The following is a 20,540-nucleotide window of genomic DNA, read 5'->3' on the forward strand; positions in this document are numbered from 1 at the left end:
TATAACTTCAAGGCATATGCGATACATTATCCGACATCGGTCTCGCCACGGTCACAGAACTAACAAACAATCCTGTTCTGAAGCACAAATGAAAAGACCAACTACATTTTATTGCACGACTACAGATGCTGCAAACCTGTTTAATTAGAAGAGTAAACAAATGACGTAGTGAAGGAAGCGAGCGAAACCACATCCATTTGGAGCCCTGGCCCCTAAAACCTTACATTTATATAATACTGATTTAATTTGCGAGTTATGTTTTGGAAGAAACATAATTAATGCCTAGATTCTGTTTAGTGGTGGCATTTCTTTGAACGTACTGTGTTATGTTTCTGCACCACATGCAAGTCATGGGGAGTTGCCTGGTGTTTTTTAGGACTTTTTTACGCAACAAATACACTTTGGTTAAAGTCAATGAAAGATCAGGGTTCTAACTGCTTACCGTTAAAATAAACAAGTTGTGTCATGTTGTTCTGGGCTTAAACAAATGCTCTGAATGCCTACAAATAATCATATTACAGACAATAAATAGAAAACAAAAGAACTACACTGTCTGTGAGTGGTTTGCAGATATATTCCTTGCAGTGTGGCATTTTGCAACTTTCCACATACATTGGAAAGAAGAGGAGTTGGCGTTACTTTTACGTATTTGCTTTTGCAATTTGTGTAATTTCTTGCAGACAGGGTTGTCAAACTAAGGTGGTTGTGTGAAACAGCACTGTGGTTTCCATTGACAGTAGAAGAAGTTCTCAGTGGCATCAGCTTTCTCAGCTATCATACTTCTGTCATGTAGCTTAACAACAGACTCTGCTGGAGGTACGGCTTGTTTGGCGTCTTTTGTTCATTCTAATTTCTGAGAAATTTTCGAAACAAAAATTAAAAAAGTTGGACCCTGCTGGTATGACCCGAGGTTGTACACTGGTTTATGTCCTGCTGAAGTTGAAGCTTTGCAGCATCCTCTTTGGGTAAAAAAGCATGCTTTTATTTCGACATTACTGCCTGTTAAAGTGATGCAGGATTCCAGTTTCATGTCATTTATGAGGAAGATGTAACACGAAAACGTTGTAAGGCTTGACATAAGGGATGAATCAGCTGAATCCCTGAGTGAGTCATTAGGCTGCTATAAATCACCGCTATATGTTTCAAATAAAGTGTTACCGTTTGTGAATGTGTGTGTGTGTGTGTCGGTGTGTTTGCACCCTTGCACCGTGTTCTGGCTCCACTGAGACTCCATGCCCAGCAGTTATAGACAGCAGAGACGGCTGTAACTTCCACTGCCTCAATCACACAGACACACACACACACACACACACACACACACACACACACACACACACACACACACAGACACACACACACACACACACACACACACACACACACACACACACACACACACGCTCTACCTCCTCCTCACTCCATAACAAACAGCAAGAGCCTAGGCCCCCAAGGCTTCCTGTATCCTACACACAGCCAGCAAATAAACACAATCACATTCATTTACCCCTACACACACATACACACATGCACACAAACACACAACCACACAAAAGCATTCATTCGTGCACAACCATCCTGAAAACATACCCACGGACCCGCACAAGCATTCAGGCATGTGCAGACACACAAACTGAAAAGCTGAAAGAGGACTTTAGACCAAATGGGTAACCACTGCTATTTCTTCCCTCATTAAGCAGCAATATTACGAGCTGACACTCCGAGAGGCCTGTGGGCTTGGACTCGGTGTCCTGAGGTTTTCCACTGTTGAGGGGTGAACGTCTCCTTCTGTTACAGGAAGAGGGAAGAGAGGAATCGGAGGCGATAACCAGCAATTCCGCAAAGATTTAATGCCCATATTTTCGAGGTTAAATCAAGGAAAATGTGTGTCCACAAGACAATTAGGGTCACAGAGAAGTGGATGGGTTCCCTCTTGGTATTCTCAGACTCTTTGTTTCGTACAATTAAGTATTTAAATTGCATAACTTCTTTTCCATTTTTCGCGAGTTTTCCGATGTTTCACTGAGATTAGGAGCGTTTGCTGTCAGAATGAATTCATCATGACTTGATAACGGCGCATGATTGTGGTGTTTTTCCTGATTTATAAAGCTAACAGTACATCAGTGTGTGACTCATAGGTGCCAATTTTATGACAACGGGGTTGGACACTGATCTTAAACATACAGACAAGGCAACGAAGGCGTTTTTTTACCACACAGTGGAATACTCTTGGCTGGCCGAGTCACAGCGATTGACTTATCATAGTTATTGGATTATTAAATAAATAGTTTGACATTTTGCTTAATATAGTTTTCAATCTTGTTTCCTTTTTTTGAAACAAGATGCATGTTAAATATGCGTTTTTGTGGTTTACCCTCAGTTGGAGCCTGGCTAACTTTTATTCTGTACTTTCTGTCCTCATGCTAAGCTAATCTAATTGCCGGCCCCCACTATAATACCACTGTGATCTTAGAAAAGTGAATAATCAGACTCAGTTTTAGTTTAATAATCCCCTCAGGGAAACTGCTTTGTGATCAGTTGCTCAAACATGTGAAAGCTGTAAGATGTTGCAAGAATACAAGAAAACACTGGGGTTCACAGAGTTCTGCAGTGAAAAACATGGCGGGTCACTTCACTTACCGCTGCAGGTTTTTAGCTTTTCGAGTGTTATTTAATGCAAGGCTCGTGAATGAGATCCTCCCTATGACCTCAACCCCAACCTTAGTTAGCTTAAAATGTGCGGAAATATTCAATTCATTATCATATTAGATAAGGTCAGACATGGTTGCCAGGTAAAAAAAAAACACCGCCAACCATGTCATGGCAGCTTTCATGAAAAACAGTTGTGGGCTGCAGAAATGTTGCTTCAGAATATTAAAGCCAGGGTTGCACCATTTGTTGTTAAAACTCTGAATTCCAGGCTGTTTCTAAGCATTTGTTCCTCCTGCCATATTTTTACTCACTCACTGTGGGCTAATTTTCGCTTCAATATAAAGTCCTGGACCTCTATACAAAGAGCTAGATGTAAAGGGAACTCAGAAATGTCTTCTGTGCTGTATGACGCAGCTATAATGCCATAAAATTATAAAGTCTGTCGGATTTCGATGATATTCTCAGGGAAGGTCAGAAATGACACGAGAACCAAGTGATTAGATTTTGGCCGTGATGCGGCTTATAGTCTACTTCCGCCAATTTGTTAAGGATTTCTGTATCATTGCGAGATAGCGTCACAGCATCACTGTAACCATGACAACAAATGGCAACACTACGTCAGCCACCTGCTGATGATCAGATGATTGTGATCCTACTACAGATTGACCACTGCGGACTTATCGGGACTTATCTGTCAGGAATGATACAAGGAACAATTCATTAAATTTTGAGGGTGTTTCCGAATTCCAAGAGTAAACAAATGACGTAGTGAGGAAAATGAGCAAAACCACATCTATTTGCAGCCCTGGCCCCTAAACCTTACATTTATACAATACTGATTTAATTTGCAGATACCAAATCGCAAGTTAGGTCACGCATTCTGTGTCCGTACCTAACATACACATGCGTAACACTTGCCTGTGCTCAGTGCAAAATCATCCTGTTTATGGGTACATCTATTGGCTACATTCAATGTTACTGTGATTTCTGATCATCAAGAACTAATAAACAAATGCTGCATTTCTAGAAAAAATTGCCATAGGGAGGAAGGAACAGCCTTGGTGGAGTACTGCGCTCTCTGAGTGCTTCTCTTGTTATTTACTCCACATTTTTACTTATCTGCATTTGCTGCAGCAAAGAAATTTACCCTCGGGGATTAGTAAAGTATTTCTATTCTATTCTATTGTATTTTGTGGACAATGAATGAATTTTGGCATATTTTTAGAAGATGTGCCAGCAGGATTTTCCTTGCCACTCTCCCATTTATTCCTGTCTGAACTGTCAGAAAGCCGGCAGTTGTCGTGATGGGATCTGTAGTAATTAATGTAATTGTGTCTCTATAAAACACTCTCAGTATCATAAGTAAGTGTATTTAAAAAATGTCAAACTATTCCTTTTAGCCACAGTAAAATTAAGGGACAACATGTAGAAGCAGCTTAAATTGCCACTTTAATCTTCTGTTGTGAACATAAACGCCAAAGTTTAATTTTCAGTTCTGTCGGAAAAGAGAGAAACACAAAGTATATGTCCATTGGCTGCAATTTGTGCCATAAAGATTTTTTTTCAGTCGAATTCACCATGAGGAAAAAGAAAAAGACTTAACGGGGCTGTGCTGGCTTTAGACTGAAGCTGCAACAGCACAGATAGATGCAAACATTTCTGAGCTTGGATGGAGAGAAGTGGTTTTCAGGGCTAACCATAGCTCGTGCAGGCCTCCAACCGAGCCAGTGTGTGCGTGCGAAGCCTCCAAAATGTCAAATATTTGTTGTGCAAATCTGTGGGTTTTCCGTGTCAAACAAATCGTGGTTCGTTAAGGATGGAGGAAGATCCTGTGGTGTGACTGCGACTGTGCCAACAGGGAACATATAACAACAAAACATACACACAGAAGGGCTCATGTAGTTGTTTTTTATGTTCATTTGTCCTCAAGAGTCAAACTTCCATATATAATATATTAATGTCAATGATCTCAGATTTCTTACCAGTTTAGCTACATTTCTAGCTGCATTATTATCAAATAGCCGACTACTTTTGATTTATAACTGGTCTGTAAAGTATTACTAAATAGTTATTAATTGTTAATGAAGCCTTAATTATAACTTAGAAATAGTTAAAAGAATGTATCAGCTTCGTCTGTTGACACTTTTCATATTTACAGCTCTTAGCACTGACATAAATCCTCCCAAGGACAGAAAGATATGCTGCTTTTTCTGCCACAGCATCCTCTTGTTAGCGCTTTATCCACAATTTATTTTTACAGAAAGTGCACCAGACCTTCATCTCACGGGTGCAAACTCAGTCAGCAAGCATTAAACTTAAACCTGTAGAATACTTACTTGTGCATCAGGCGATTAAGAAATACTAGTAAAGATTCTGAAAAAAACAAACTTGTTGTGTCGTTTTGCTGAATGCAAAGTGGAGATTCTTGTAATTATAGTGCAGACAACACATTAGGAACATTAATCAACGAAGAAATCCGCAGAGAGATGTGTCAACAACTGGAAATATGTGCACAAAAACTCTCCCAAAGGAAATCTTTGCTAGCATTTAGTAAACTCACGCAGCTGTCCTATTTTTAGCCCCATCAGTAATACATTTTCGACTGTGTGTGTACATGCAACATGTGTTTATAATATCTTCTCCTCTCCCCTCGTCCTCCTCCTCCTGAGCGTGTGAAAGGAAGATACCAGCGTAGCAACAGAGGAAACATAGCAACCACATAATTGGTGGCCAGGATCAAACTTCAATCACGTTGTCCTATCGGTGAGGTTCCGTACCCTGTTCTTTTCCCATATATCTTATGCCATAATGACTGTGACACAGCTGTGCTACTACAGTCTCTGGTTGACTTGGAATGTATGTAATTGGTTTACAGCATTTACATAGAAAATAAGAAAAAAATCTGCAAGGTTGTCATCACGGACATGTGTTCAGTGTCATAGTGGAAACAAAGCCCACCGAAAATCTGGACTTTTATGGTAATTTTTGGCCACATAAATCACCAGTAAACATTTAGTGCATATTTATAATTACAGTTAGAGTTACAGAAGAATGTATTTGTTTCACTTTCTATACTATATATGTCTTTATATTTAGTCTTTACATGTTTTAATTTCCCCTTTGCCTGTAGAGCATTTTAAATAACCTCTGTATATAATATGATGTTTTATAGTTTGCTTGCATCCTTATTATTCACCTCTTTTTAATACACATCTACATTAATAGAAATTATCATAGGTGTGCTTTTTGGTTTGTCGCAGGGGGAAATGTGCTAGAAAACCTTTTTTTCTTTCCGTAACAGCATAAATAAACCCAGGCGTTATTTTGTACATAGCAGTTGCTTGTGGTTAAACAAAAAGTACAGTTTAAAATAAGGCACAAATCTGCTAGTTTACTCGCAGTTTTAATGATTTAAATTGTACGCAGCTTTAGAGGTTTCTATATTTGGAGAGTAAAGTTGTGGTGGCAACAGTTACCAGAAAAGCTAAGTGTGTTTTAGTGTAAGTCTATAAGCAAAAACTTTGTTTTTTTTTAACTGTATGATTCTAAAAAGCCAAGCTCACAGTTTTTATTTTTAGAAGGTTGAGTCTCCCTCTAAAACGACTCATGACTGAGGTAGTGGACAATTATGTAACACTACATATCATGGACCTGCTGCTGAGCTGCTTTCTGAGGCCAAAGAAAAGAATGAAATGAAAAGAAAAAACCTGTTTGATGTCAGCTTTAATGCAATATCCCCATTTTCAAAAGAAAAAAACTTTTCTTCCCTTCTTTTCTCTCTCTTTTTGACATCGCATTGGTAACTCCAGAATTTGAGAAATTCTACCTACATTTCTTCTGTGGCTGTTGAACTGTTTCCATGGGGATAGCAGTCTCAAGTTTAGCATCCAAAGTTTCACCCTGAAGGGGGGAGGGTGGGCCAACTTTTGTGGCTCATGATGAATCTAATTTCTTTCATTTGATTTTGCTGCAGATTCCTTCTGAACAAAACACGGATTCTACAAATCTGTGATAAATTAAGTTCTTTGAATTAAAAAAGAAAAAGTAAAATTTACAAACAACAAGCAGATCATTGTAATCTCGCTCTTCTTTTTCTTTTTCTTTTTACTTTTTGGACATTTAATGATTTAATGATTTTATTACTTAATTAGTGTTTGACTTCCCTCTCAACTGAAACCTGTGCAGACACCTTTCTGTCTCTGCAGAGAATGACCACTGAATATAGCTTCCGAGTGTGATTACAGCCCATTACTGTGTGTGAATGTGTGAATAGAATCGGCCTGCACAAACAGCTCGCTTGCTGTGTTGTTTGGTCGTCCCACCAGACACAGGAAGTTACAGTGTCCCGGACATCATTGTACTGCGGGACAGAGGTGTCTTTGTCTGGGCCGAGGTCACCGAGCAGGTGCTCCGGCTCTGTTCCCTCAGTGTCTCTCAGTCACTCTCTCTCTTTTCTCTCTCTGTGTTGCTGTCTTCCTCTCACTGACTCTTCAAATCTGTAGCTCTGTTTCCCTTCCAATAATTACCCCTCTAAATCCTAAAACCCACTAGTAGGTTTATAAGGCCTGTTATTATAGAAAAAAATCTTCAATATGAAAAAATGGTCAGGATTCTTACAGTTCTTTAAATAATCATGTAAGACGTTCGGTTTCATCAGGAAAATGAACCAAATCTAAGCTTAAAATTGTGAAATTTATTCTACATATTATTTTAAAATGCTCCAAAAAATATGATTTGATCCAACCAGATTCTGGAAAAAAACAAAAAAATTCTGTACTCCTCGTCACAACTATGAAGCCATTCGTGATTTAGCTGTGGCCAACAGTCAGATGAAAAAAAATCAAGGACTTCTTAGCTGAATTACAGGACGTGTTTACACACAGCAAATAGGAGCCAAGTATGGAAATACATTTAAAAATGTAAGCAGCAACATATTTCAAAATACTTAGAGCAACCATTTTTTCCCCCCAGTATTGACACAACACCTGTCAGCCCTTGAAAAATTGCTGTAAATGTTGATTTCATTTTTGAATCCTTGTAAAATATCTAATTAGGGACATCCAAAATATCAGCCCGCCGACATTATCAGCCCGATATTGGCATGAAAATGTAATATCGGTCCATATCGTTATTGATTTTTTTTGCCTAACATGAAAACCGCTAAAATTCTTATTTTGCACGTACAGTGTTTACATTTGGAAAGCCTTGTTGCATTTGAGAATGCATCCATTGAGGCATCACAGTAAAATTAGGCATGGTGTGTTAATTCCACAACAGGAGATACGTGAACGGTTGATATCGGACTCGGAAATTGAGAGTTTGACAATATCAGCATATCGGTTATTGGCAAAAAGCCAATATCCGACATCTCTATTGTATACTGTGTTTTTGGTTTGCAGTGAAAATTTAACCACTCAGGCAACATAAAGAGTGGTATTGAACTTAGATAAAAATAACACTGAACTATACTAAAAGAAACAAAAAACGATATAATAAGAATATTTTTCAGGACTATTGAAGCATTTCCAGCCATTGTGAAGCAGTTTATTAATTCAAGACTTTATGAATTCACAGGATAACCCCGGTTTATAAAAACTCTTTAAATTGTTCTTCTGAAACCTTCCTGATTCAGACAAAGTGAGTTCTGAAAAGCCTACAAGTGCCACGAATAAACTATAATTACGACAATGTGAAGCCGTTTTATTTACACGTATCCATAAAACTCACCCGGTATTCGTCACAGCTGAGAAAGGGTCTGCTCCAAGGCTGGGTTTTTAGTTATAAGCTTAGTTACAAAAGTCGATTCTAGGATTTTAAAAGATGATTTTTTCACTTGTGTAGCAGAACCTAAAAGTTCCAGTGTCAGCTCAGCTCTCTGTTATAACATGGGTCTTGTTTGTAGTTTTGGCTTCCTCTATTGGTGATGGTAAAATTATACTCTTGAAGATAATTGCTGAGTTCTGGAAACGCTGCAACATTGTTTAAATCAAATCTGACAAGACAAAAAAAAATATGGAACAGACGACCATACAGGGTTTAAAGGGACACCCAAACTTTAATGGAACCGAGAGTTCTTCTGTACATTGAGGAATAATTACCACGATTTCCGATGTACTAATCTGGATTTCTCGTCCATGTGAAGTGGTTTAGATTATCTAGATAAACTGGTTCATGTTTCTAACATAAGCAGACGTCCTTGCAGTGAAATCACCAGATTTCCAGAGGGAGATCGTTTGATTGTGAATCATTAACATAACCAGCAGAAATGGAGGTCATGACCATAAACATTAAACCCTAAAATAGTCTGACAAATTAGAAGTTTAAGCCCCTTTTGAAAAATCTTTTAAAACATATGTAGTGTAATATTCTATGCTCACCTAAAAGGTGGAGAAAACCAAGAGTGATCACCCAAGCTAAACCTCATAAAATAGAATGGACTTTAACAAGGGGTTATTGTAGGTTGCAGCACATTTGAATTTCCCTAATTTTAGATCATTTTTAGATGTCTATCTATAAATATATGATTAGTTAAATAATATAAACAGGGCTGGAAGAGCAGATCTAAAGTCTTTACATATGAAGAATCAAAGGACATATATTCACTTAAATAATGCCATGTATGCTAATTGGAATGCACTATAATGACATATCATTTTACATACACAAGTAATAATGGTTTCTAGGGTAGATTTACATTTCAGTAATTCTACAAATGTTGTGCAGTTCACAACTTTGCCTTGAATCAAAGCATTAAATAAAAAAAAAACAACCAGCAACTAATCCAATAGTTAAAATCCCTGAACAGTCTTGTAAAAGCAATATTTAAAAATGCATAATTATTTTGTCTTATTCTTTCTTAGGTTAGGCAGAACGTAGCAAAAAAATATGTTGGATCCTAACATTTAGGATGTACACGGAGGTATAGGAGCTCCTGTTCAGCTTTATAGGTCATCAGCAGGAAAGAAAAGGATGGACTGTGAAGAAATATTGAAGAAGACACACACACACACACACACACACACACACACACACACACACACACACACACACACACACACACACACACACACACACACACACACACAGAGGAAGAGGAACGTGAGAAAAGAACGAGAGAGAGATTAACACACTAATCCAATATCCGATGCTCCTGGACGGAGGAGCGGCTGTTGAATGATGCCTCTCTCTCTTCTTACACACACACACACACACACACACACACACACACATGTTGTTTTTCTATACCTGTGGGGACTTACCATTGACTCCCATTCATATCTAACTCCTAACCCTTACCCTAACCCTAACCTTAACCATCATCAAATCAATGCTAACCCTAAACAAACGTTTTTGCACTTTTACATTTTTTATTAACAACAATATGGCCAAGAAACGGTGTTGCCACCCGTGGGGACCTCATTTTAGGTCCCCACCGTAAGACAAGTCCCCACCTTTATAGCAAATAGTCAGGTCAAAGTCCCCACCGGAATAGCAGAAACAAGTACACACACACACACACACACACACACACACACACACACACACACACACACACACACACACACACACACACGACATACTGTATGGGGGGTTCTGAATGATTTAAGCATTTCAGTGAGACCAACCACATCCTTGGCTGAGCTGCACACACACCACACACACACACACACACACACACACACACACACACACACACACACACACACACACACACACACACACACACGGCCACAGGAATATAACTGCGAGCCAGAGGACTTCGCAGGCCAGACCACTTCTCACAGACACTACTGCCACAAACTTACAAGACTCGCTGCTAATACACGTTCAGCTGCATCCGAATATCTGCGTGTGACTGTGTGTGTGTGGTTCAGCTAAACTAGTTCCTGTAGTTCTTAGAGATTCGCTTTCTTGGAAACCATTTACCAAATCACTTCTCACAATGGCTGGCAGAAGAGGATCCAAAGGGGTTTAGAATTCTTTCCCTCTTCTTCGCGCTTTTAGAGGTTCTGTCCTGTGAGACCTAGTGATTGGCAAATGGATTCAGAGTTTTGTTGGGTAAGATTGAAAGGTTAGTCAGGGAATGTGATATTGCACATAAAATCAAGGGATTCGCAGCATAGAAACTCAAAAAACAGGCAAAAAAATGGTTCATGAAAAGAAAGATATTCTGAGGACATCAGTCGTTAGATGCTTTGTTCTCTGAAAACTGTGGATGTTCTATAAGAATTGGATATTGGACTCTAGGATGGTGCCCTAATTCGAGCAAAGGTTGCTCACCCAAGTCACACTGTGCATTTGCCTTACTGTCACTCTGGTCCTTTATGGACCTGGATGTGTTCATACCATAGAATGTCACACAGTTTTTCAAGGCTCTGCAGAAGGTTTGAATTTCCTGTGTTCAAAATTTAGAATGCAAAGACTAAGAATTGAACTTGTTTGCCCTGAAACGTGTCTTGAAAGCAGTTATACATGTCTCCTTCGTAGTGGTGATGTAGGGAAAATACCGCTATATTAAGGTACGTCTCCACTAAATCAGGCAATTTCCCGCATCCTAAACACACTGGATTTCTGGCGCATCGCGAAACTTTCATCAGATGTCTTTACTAGCCGTCGGTGAACTAGAACGAGGACAGATTCAGCTGCTGCACAGGTTATTCCTCACCTCAAATGCTTGTAGAAATACTTTTTGTTGAACTAGTTTCTTAATAAAGAGAAAGTTTGCAACCAAGCCACCATGATGGTTGGCTTGAAATCCAGTCGATGCATTTGTCCAATCAGGAGTTGACAAGAAAGTCCACAGGAGTTGAACACCGGCTACTGGCCTCAAGTACACGGCAACTTTCTGATGCGGTGCATTTACATGCGGGAAAAACGCATCTAGTGGACACATAGCATTACTCACAAACCTGGAAAATAAACTTTGAACTGGGCCTAATGTTGGTCAGATGTTACTCTTCTGACCAACAGCCACATCAGTACAAATATGCAATGATTAACAATGCATTCCGTCACCTAGCAAGTAAATGTCAAACATGAAAACGCCTCTTCAATCAGCATATCTGGTATGCTGTTTGCTACCTTAGCAAGCAGAGTAGCTAACCAAGCTAAACATCATTCAGACGCTCTTACACAGTTTTACTCACCAGCTGTGATTAAGTAAAAGCCAAAGCAGTGCTGTTGATTGGTCACTATTTGACTTTGTGACCATAAGGTTGAGGCCTCACTTATTGATTAAAGATTTTGTTTCAGAGAAAACACAGTGTTGGCAACCGGAGAGGAACACAGTGATGTTTCCAGCATAGACACAAAGTTAAAAATTCACTGCACAGAGCATAATTTCCCAGCGGGTGTTCAACTTTTCCTGTGGGTGTGCAGGCTCTCAAGCACCAATGGCGTGGCCTTGCTCAGAGCCACTTCTTCTGGAGGCTGAAAGAGCTGGATAAAAATAGCAAAGAAAAAAAAAATCATTCTGTTTTGAAATTTGACAGTCTTGTTTTTAACATTTACATGCTTTGTGTTCTCTTAGGGTTTGTTAAATAATCAGGTGCCAAACAAAATTTGCATTAATTCACAGAAGTACTGTAACTTTCCCAGATTTGGCACAGCTCCCTCTTGAGCCTGGCAGACTTTGGTTGATAAAATCATAGAACCCAGTAAGAATTTCAGAAACAAAGATAGCGATTTGATGTGTAACATTATTTTAAAAAACGTGGTGTAGCTTTTATTTTCTGCTGCAGTAGATTGTGCTTCAGCTTCACTTCAGATTTGCTGTCATGTAACAACTGTGTGCGTTAAATATCACAAAAGAACCTCTATTTCTAATATAACTTTCTTTTTTTCAGAACTACAGAGCACAGAAGAACTGAGCTTAACTAAAGACCTGTGACCTTCGACAGAGAATGCATGACAGAGACTTCACAGGAAGAGAAAAGGTCAGCCAACACGAACACGAGTGCCAACTGAGCTAAAGGAAACATTGAACTGGGGTGAGACATGCCAAAATACCCCACCCCGAGGTCCTTAAACATGCTCATGCAAACACACACGCACAAAGACATGCATATGCCCACGTACAACTCTCACTTGCACGATAAAGCATGACTTGACCTCTTTTTGCTTTATGTATAGGTGTGCTAGTGTGAGAGGTGGTGAGTAGTGGGTGTTTTTTTCTGATGCGTTGCCATGGTGATTTTCCTTGTTGCTCGTGACATTAGCTAAGCAGATGTACGTTAACGGGAAGGAAGGAGGGCATGTCAGGGTAAAGCAATGTTAGCGATTGACTGTAGAAGAGGATCTGACCATGTGAAGTTACAAGGTGGAAGTTTCACAAGACTCTCCTCTCCTCTCCTCTTCTCTCCGCCAGACACTGAGTTGGCAGATTTGCTTCAGTAACAGATGTGTATAACATCATTATTTCTGCCACTGGCAAGACCACTGTTGGATTTGTAACACAAAGCTGCTGTAAGTTTATCATAGCACTTCCAGCCTTCGCAACTAAACTCTGCAAGTTTCCCAGCATATGCGTGAGCGAGAACATCCTTACTTTAATAATTGGTTGTGTGCATTGCTGTGCGCATTCACATTTGTTTACAGCGTGATGAGTCCAGCCAGACATATGTGCATGCAAATCCACAGGATAAAGCTCAGAGCTCATTTTGCAGGAAGAGAAACTTGATCATGTGAAACTGTCAGCATGAGTTTAAAAGGCTGAACCTGTGCATTTTGAAAGTCTGCCAGAATCTCCCATATGAAATATCAAACTGTGTTTATTACTGTATGCACGGCTGTAACTGAGCACAACTTCAAGGAGAGTGAAGATGCAGACACAGCTCATTAACAACATTTTGACCCACGGAATTCGCCAAAATAAAATAATTACGGTCAAGCAGAGACAACACAAAACAAAAAAGTGAACACTATCATGGGCATAGTGCTTTAATGGCAATACGACATTCTGTTGTCCAATCGTTGTTTTAGTTCACACACAGTTCTGAAATCCAAGAGTCAAACTTTACACACTGGATTTGTCCTCGTGTGTCCTCTTCTTCCAATGACAAAGCCTCATTGTGGAGCACGAAGCACACACACACACACACACATGGTTCAGCATTGAGCAATCTGCCCACACACACACTCACACACAAACTGCACATGCACTGGAACACAGTGAGAAAGGACATACTTTAATATTTCATGTCACGAATGGGTACACACACTCACACATATACATGATGTACACAAACTCTGTGAACAAACACAATGGTGCGGACTTCCTGTGAAGTCATACCTGTTACATAAGTGTCTTCTCTGCATGTGTTTGGCTCCTTTTATGTTTGACAGGACAGAAACTGGAACACAGACAGACAAGCAGACACGTGACTGAAGCAGATTTAACCTTTAGGGACCTCAGTAGGAACTCTTGGTGAGGGTTTTGCTAGCGCAGACGGCTGACTTACATGCATGTTCGAGCATCTTATTTTATTGTGTGTGTTAAATGTTCCAGGATTTTGTGTATTCATTAGTTTTTAGTGTTGGTCCTCAATAATCTAATGTATAGCTACTTTTTCTCTCTGTATTTCTGAGAGAGATTTTCTATAGTAGCAGCATTGTTTATCCAAAGGAAGTTTTCAATTGGGACAATGAAGTCTTATGTTAACAAGTGCAATTTTTTTCCCTTCATGCACATTCAGTCCAATTCAAGAGTTGGCCCAATTTGATTTGATTCCATCTAAATTAAGCCAATTTGCAACAGTCAACAGTGTAACAGTGCAGTCAGTTAATTAATGGATCAGAAAATTCACTCAGGCAAAATTATAACCATTCCCGGTTAACAATGTGAATTTGTTGGTTTTAAACTGAATCAAAGAAATTATCCTCAGAATAATCAGTGGGTCAATATATAATTGAAGGGCTTTTGAAGTCAATGGGGATATCTTCCACACATTTTTAGTAAAAGTAAAAACTAATGTTTTTATGTTTATTCTGATCATGTTTTTACAAATTCCATAGTTATTTGTTATGGAAAGAATCACTTATTAATAAAAAAATGACTGGAATCACTAAAATGTCAATTAAATAATTGTCTAGAATTAATAACAACTACATTCTAATGAGTTATATGGAAAATAACTAATTCTATCTGTGAAATCACTTTCAACTAAGTTACCCATTACAAAAACAGCTCTCAAGGAAGTGTGTTGATTCCAAATCACATGACCTGCTCCTCATGATGTCATTTCCTCCTAAAGAAAAAACTGGCAAGACTCCAAGGCTTTTTGAGTTATTTAATATAAAGTTGTGTGCGAGTCAAGAGTGGATTTATCGCATGTCTACAATGCCGTAAATTGACTACAATATCTTTATAAGTAACTATAGATTTACAGAAGAATCTTTCTGTACAGCAAAAATGTCAACTATGATACCTGTCTACTATGTTACAAAAAGTCCTGCAATTATATATTGATCCCAGTAATGAAAATAGCTTAAAAGCCTAAATGGCTTCTCCTGTCACATTTTTACTAAAAGTAGTAAGTCAATCATCAAACGTTTCACAAAAGATAGATTTTTACTTGAAAACTAAATAAAAGCAATAATTGGTGCACACTTTTTGGATATGGATAAATCTTTGAAAGCCCATATAAAGAGACTCATGAGGCTGAGGAGGGAAGACTATCAGCATAATAAATGGAGGTCAGTATTAAGACAGTGTTATCTGCAATTTGGTGAACATCGTACGAGGGAAAAGTCAGTGTAACAGCTTTACGAAAACAAGATCAGAGAGAGAGCACGGATAGGACTTGGATGGAGAGGAAGAGAGGCAGAGATAGGAGTGCAACGATGAGAATCAAAACAGTGTTCGCAACAGTGTCGTTCTGCAAACATATGTGCATGCATGTCCTCACACTTTCCTTCTTGTGCATGTAAGTATGTATGCTTGTTGTCTGTTTGTGTCAGTATTGAGTGCGAGAGACACAAGCCAATAGATAAATGTATGAAATGTTATTGTGGTGGGGCTGGCCCTGCTCCATAGGAAGTGCTTGGCTTTGACAATGCTCTCACCAGGAATGCACTGTAGGCAGCCGCCAAGTGGGCGTGTCACTGCTCCGGGGTCGGAAGCCAAGTTTGGTCGGTTTAGTTTTGGCCTCTCCGACGCCTCGGGGGACTGTCTTGCTTCGCTGTTGTTCAGAAAGAGAGGGAAAGAGAGAGCGAAGGAGGGGAGAGAGGGAGTGGGTTTGTGTGTTCTTGTAAGCTTAGTTTGTATAGATTTGAATGTGTGCATGTGTGTATGTGTGTTTTCTCTTTGAGAGGAGGATCTGAAAGGAATGCAACTGTTCCTTTACACATGTCCACCCCCCTTAGGCAGCCACAGGGCCTGTTGAAAACAGACACGCACTTATGAGACACACACACACACACACACACACACACACACACACACACACACACACACACACACACACACACACACACACACACCACACACACACACACACGAAGGTTGTGGAATGGAAGGAAGTATCAAACTACACCGGCAGAATACTTATCAAGACAGAGGAGCAAAGCTGCCCATTAAGATTCCAGACTTTCACTCCTTAACTTCTGCAATAAGAAAATAATAGAATCACAGTTGAACAGACTAGAATAGGATAGAATACTTTGAAGAGGGCCACATTTTAGGCCTCAAATGTTCGTAAACAGTTATCCAACTTTTCTTCCTCAGTAGTAAATCCAACAACCTAAACAGCCGTCTGAAAGCCAGAGTCCGCTGACATGAAGTGGAGAAGTGGCTGGAGCATTCCTAAGTTGTTTGTCTAAACTTTTAATACACATGTACGAACATTATGTAACTTCGCTTTTCATTTTCTTACGAGTACACAAAAATAAGTTTCTAAGAAAGAGAGGAAATGACTTGCTCTGCTTTTTTGTTTTGAAGGTCACATGAAATTCAACTAAAAATGCTGTTTGGTGGGTTTAATTTGCTCGTCTTTTTTGGGCTGCCCATTTTGTTGACACTCTTGAAAGCTGAAATAAAACCCTCCCCCTGGGTACAGGGTCAGTATAATGGTGGTACAAAGGGGGAAGGCTGTAACAGAGAGCAGTAAAGAGGCCGGTGTGGCCGAGGCCTTGGTGTGCTTCAGACTGGCAGTGCCTGGTGATAAGAGGCTGCGGCCTGGTTGGCCTCTCTGAGGGGAAGTGATGCAAGACAGTAGCTCTTTGTTTCGTGGCATTACTTGGTCCTGTGCCAGTGGCCCCACTGAATGAAATGGACCGGTTGGCTTGTTTGCTGCCTGGGTGACTGGCTTCATGGTGGACAGGCTGACTGCCTGGTTGACTTGCTGGTAGGCAGGCAACTGCGGCACTAAAAATCGTGGCTAATCTCTCTTTTCTCTTTTTCTTTCTGTGTTTTTTTTCTCTTTCGCCTCCTCGAGCTCAAAGGAACATTTAAGTCGTGAACTTGGAAATATTCAGTCTCATAAAAAAATGCGGCAGCACCACTGCTTTGTTTTTTTTTTTAACATACTGGAAGTGAAAACTATTTGGATGTTTGACAATAGCTGTCAAGGCTGAAATGATTCACAGAAAGCTTTAAGGTGTTTTTAATTTAATATTTCCAGTTGTAGCTTGAGCAAACTGAGGCTCTCGCTGACCGTTTTAGGCAGATGGACAGACGAGCTTCCCAGAACCCTGAACAACCACTCCTCCTTTGCTCCCTGTTCTCCTCCTCCGGGTGTCCCACCAGCTCCTCTCCTCACCTCTTCCCAAGTGTTGAAATGTGTGTTTTTCCTGCAGCTGAAGCCGTCCTGTCACACTTAGGTTCATTTTACTTTTGAATTCCTCAGAGGAAAGAGAGAAGGAGGGGAAAGGAGGGGGCAAAGGAGGGAGATACAGTGTGTTTGTACCGTGTGTGTCTGTAGTGTGTGTGTGTGTGTGTGTGATGGGAGGCAGCATAATTTTGCAGTCTAAATGTCAGGGGTTCCATTTCCGAACAGCAAGGCACTTGCCATTTCTGCCTCATATACTCAGGGCGTGCATTCCTGCAGACCTGCACAGCGTCTCATGTGTGATCATATGAATACCTCCTAACTCAGCCATTGTGGATAAGAAAGCAAACTGTGTCAATGTGCAATGGGAAGGGAGTTAGTGAATATATCAAGATCTAGGTGAAGACTGAGACCTTCCTTAAAGTAATGTTAACTCATAAATGCCACATTTCCATCACTTTTTGACATTGTTTTGCTTCATTTTAGATTTGTGTCATGCTCTTTGTTTACATTTTGATGCTGTTCCCCTTTTTTGCAATGGTTAATGTCACCTAACTGAAAATTAGCCGTTTCAGCTGTTTAACTCCACGCAGCCAACTCCTATATCTGTTTGACAGTAGTGAGTGCTAATGCTAATTATCATACATTTTCTGGAACTTTGAATTTTTGTTAAATCTGCATTACACTTAGATGGAGGTCTGCAGGTTTATGAAGCAAATCTTCTTCCCCAAATGCTAATTTAGAATCTGTTTCCCCAAATGCTAATTCCTACCTTTAGACTGAGCCACTACAAATAACCAAACCTTATACATGATGCTGTAAAAGTGACTGACGAGAGAACAATCATAGCAAAGTGAGCTGAGTGGTCAGGAGGGAACAGAAACACAAATCTGTGTCATGGAGGACATTGCAGAGATTGTCAAATACAGCAAAAGAAAGCTAAAAACAACTCTTCTTTGGAGCTTTGAGAGCCCAAAAAGTCTTGCGGGTACAGAGCAAATTGTTTTCCTCAATAAAACACTACAAAGACAAAATGACAACTGTTGTATCTGGTGCTAATTAAAGCTCTAAATATTGGTTTAGATTCTTATTTGACTGACTCTAATCCTGCCAACAATTTTTCCCTTGTGACTCCAAAAGTCAGATCTAATACAGATTGTCGCAGTTTTCTTGTTAATAAACTGTATTTATAGATAATATTCAGTAAAACAGAAAAGGAAAAAGGAGGAATGGGGTGAAAGGCAGACTGCAGTGTGTATCTGGGGGTTGTCGGGGGTGCGAAGGGGTTCGCCTGAGCGCTACACCAGATGTGAAAATGACTTTTGCAATATGTCATCTAAACAGCAAACTGCAGGGGATTTACTTCGGCTAACTTGAAGTACATAAGTATGAGAGAGTCAAAAAATTACAGCGAGCTTCTTGAAAATCTCCAGCAGATTCGGAGACCAGCTGAGGGGAAACATCATTCATTGCAGGAAACTGGCACGCGGTTTTCCCCACGGCCTCGGAGCATTAGTCTAACATATGTTACCGAAGCGCGCATTCATGCCGGAGAAGCGGCGGCTTGGCCCTTTAAATGGTATCTCAGGTCACATCGATGTACGCTGATATGGTGACTTAGCATTTGTCAGATAAGAAGACGGGATGGGTCGAGTCAGATTATGTCTCTTGGATGGTGCACCTGATGATCCTTTTGTCCTGTGTTATGTCTGCAATGCAACTTCTGTTTTCATAGGGACAGCAGATTCCACACAGATAACATGTGTCCCAACTGGAACAAAGTCCCTTGCAGCCTGAGGGCCACTGGCACACTTTTACAGAATGAAATGACCCTTCTGTCCCCTTTCCTATTCTTTCTTTCTCTATCCCACCAAACACTGAACTCTTGCGAATTTAGATCAGTTCAATTCAATTCAATTTTATTTATAAGACACTGTACAGAACCCATATGCCTGACCCCCAGAGCAAGCCCGAAGGCGACAAAGGCAAGGAAAACACTCTTTTAACAGGGGAAAAACCTTGAGCAGAACCCGACTGGTTATGTGGGGGGACCCATCTGCTGCTGGCCGGCGGGTTGAGAGGGACAGAAGAGGTAGAAGGGTAGATCATTCAACCCATTTTCTTCTTTTGTACACTGTCATATTTGAATCTTTAAAAATCTACATGAAATCTCCAGCACAACAGAAGCACTTTGCCATGGCAGCAGCTGAAGTGTGTGCATACTGGGTTTGACGACCTTATTCTTGACATTGAACAACAATGTTACAAGTGAAGCAGAGCGTAAACATGTAACAGCAGCTTCCAATACACAATGCTTGGAAAATGAAAGAAAAAAAAAATACTAAAAATTTCAAATATTAGCTTCCTGGCAAACGCTCTTGCATTGTCCTCTGCGGTAAACCCAACCCTTTTGTAGCGCAGCAGGCCAAACCGCTGCACAAATAATTATTTGCATACGCAGTTTCTGACCCAGGACTGGTTCCTCAGTGATTCCAGCCTGCCGCTCCGGTAGATGATAATAAATGGTTTCTTTTTCCACCTGCCTGTGCCGAGGCTTCCTGTGTTGATGATATGTATGTGGCCCCGGTGGGGTGGAGATGACAATGTAGGTGTGGAGGAAGTTGAATGCAGGTGTTTGTGCGTGTGTGTGTGTGTGCCGTCCCAGGTGGGTGCTGACAGACCGGCAGGTAAACAGGCAGGTTGGTCTCTGATCTCACCTGTTGGAGCAGACACAGCAGCGCCTGCGGGGTTTTTGCAGCGGAAACGTGTTCTTTATGTGATGCTGGAAGGCCAGGCGAGCTCTCCTTCTTCTTCTTCTTCTTGTAATTCTTCTCTTTTCCTCACACACTCTCTGTTCCAATCTCCGTTCCCAGGTGCACTCAGGTAAACACCCAGGAAACAAGCGAATAGAAGGGGAAAGAGCTGGGAGGGGGTAGGTACACGGAGGGAGGAAGAGCACCTCGGGGGTAACAGCAGCACAGGTGGGCTGAGGGGGTGGAGGGTGGTGAGGGAGTGACGACAGTGTATGTGTGTGTGACAGGAAGGTTTTGTGTGTGTGTGTGTGTGTGTGTGTTTGTGTGTGTGTGCTTCATAAGGTGGTGCTTTGGAGAGAAAGGAATGCCACAC

The 20,540-nt window shown here is 40.4% G+C and overlaps 1 long non-coding RNA gene across 1 annotated transcript in view; it reads left to right on the top strand.

Annotated features, from left to right (window-relative positions):
- Window positions 1–12,631, top strand: part of LOC127530592 (uncharacterized) — a 38,116-nt gene extending 25,485 nt beyond the window's left edge. Inside the window, exon 3 of the long non-coding RNA XR_007937236.1 lies at window positions 12,495–12,631. This is a non-coding gene — a long non-coding RNA (uncharacterized LOC127530592). The remainder of the gene's footprint in view (window positions 1–12,494) is intronic.
- Window positions 12,632–20,540: the final 7,909 nt, after the last annotated feature.

This window comes from Acanthochromis polyacanthus, chromosome 17 (assembly GCF_021347895.1).
Source record: "Acanthochromis polyacanthus isolate Apoly-LR-REF ecotype Palm Island chromosome 17, KAUST_Apoly_ChrSc, whole genome shotgun sequence".
NCBI classification, from domain to species: domain Eukaryota; kingdom Metazoa; phylum Chordata; class Actinopteri; family Pomacentridae; genus Acanthochromis; species Acanthochromis polyacanthus.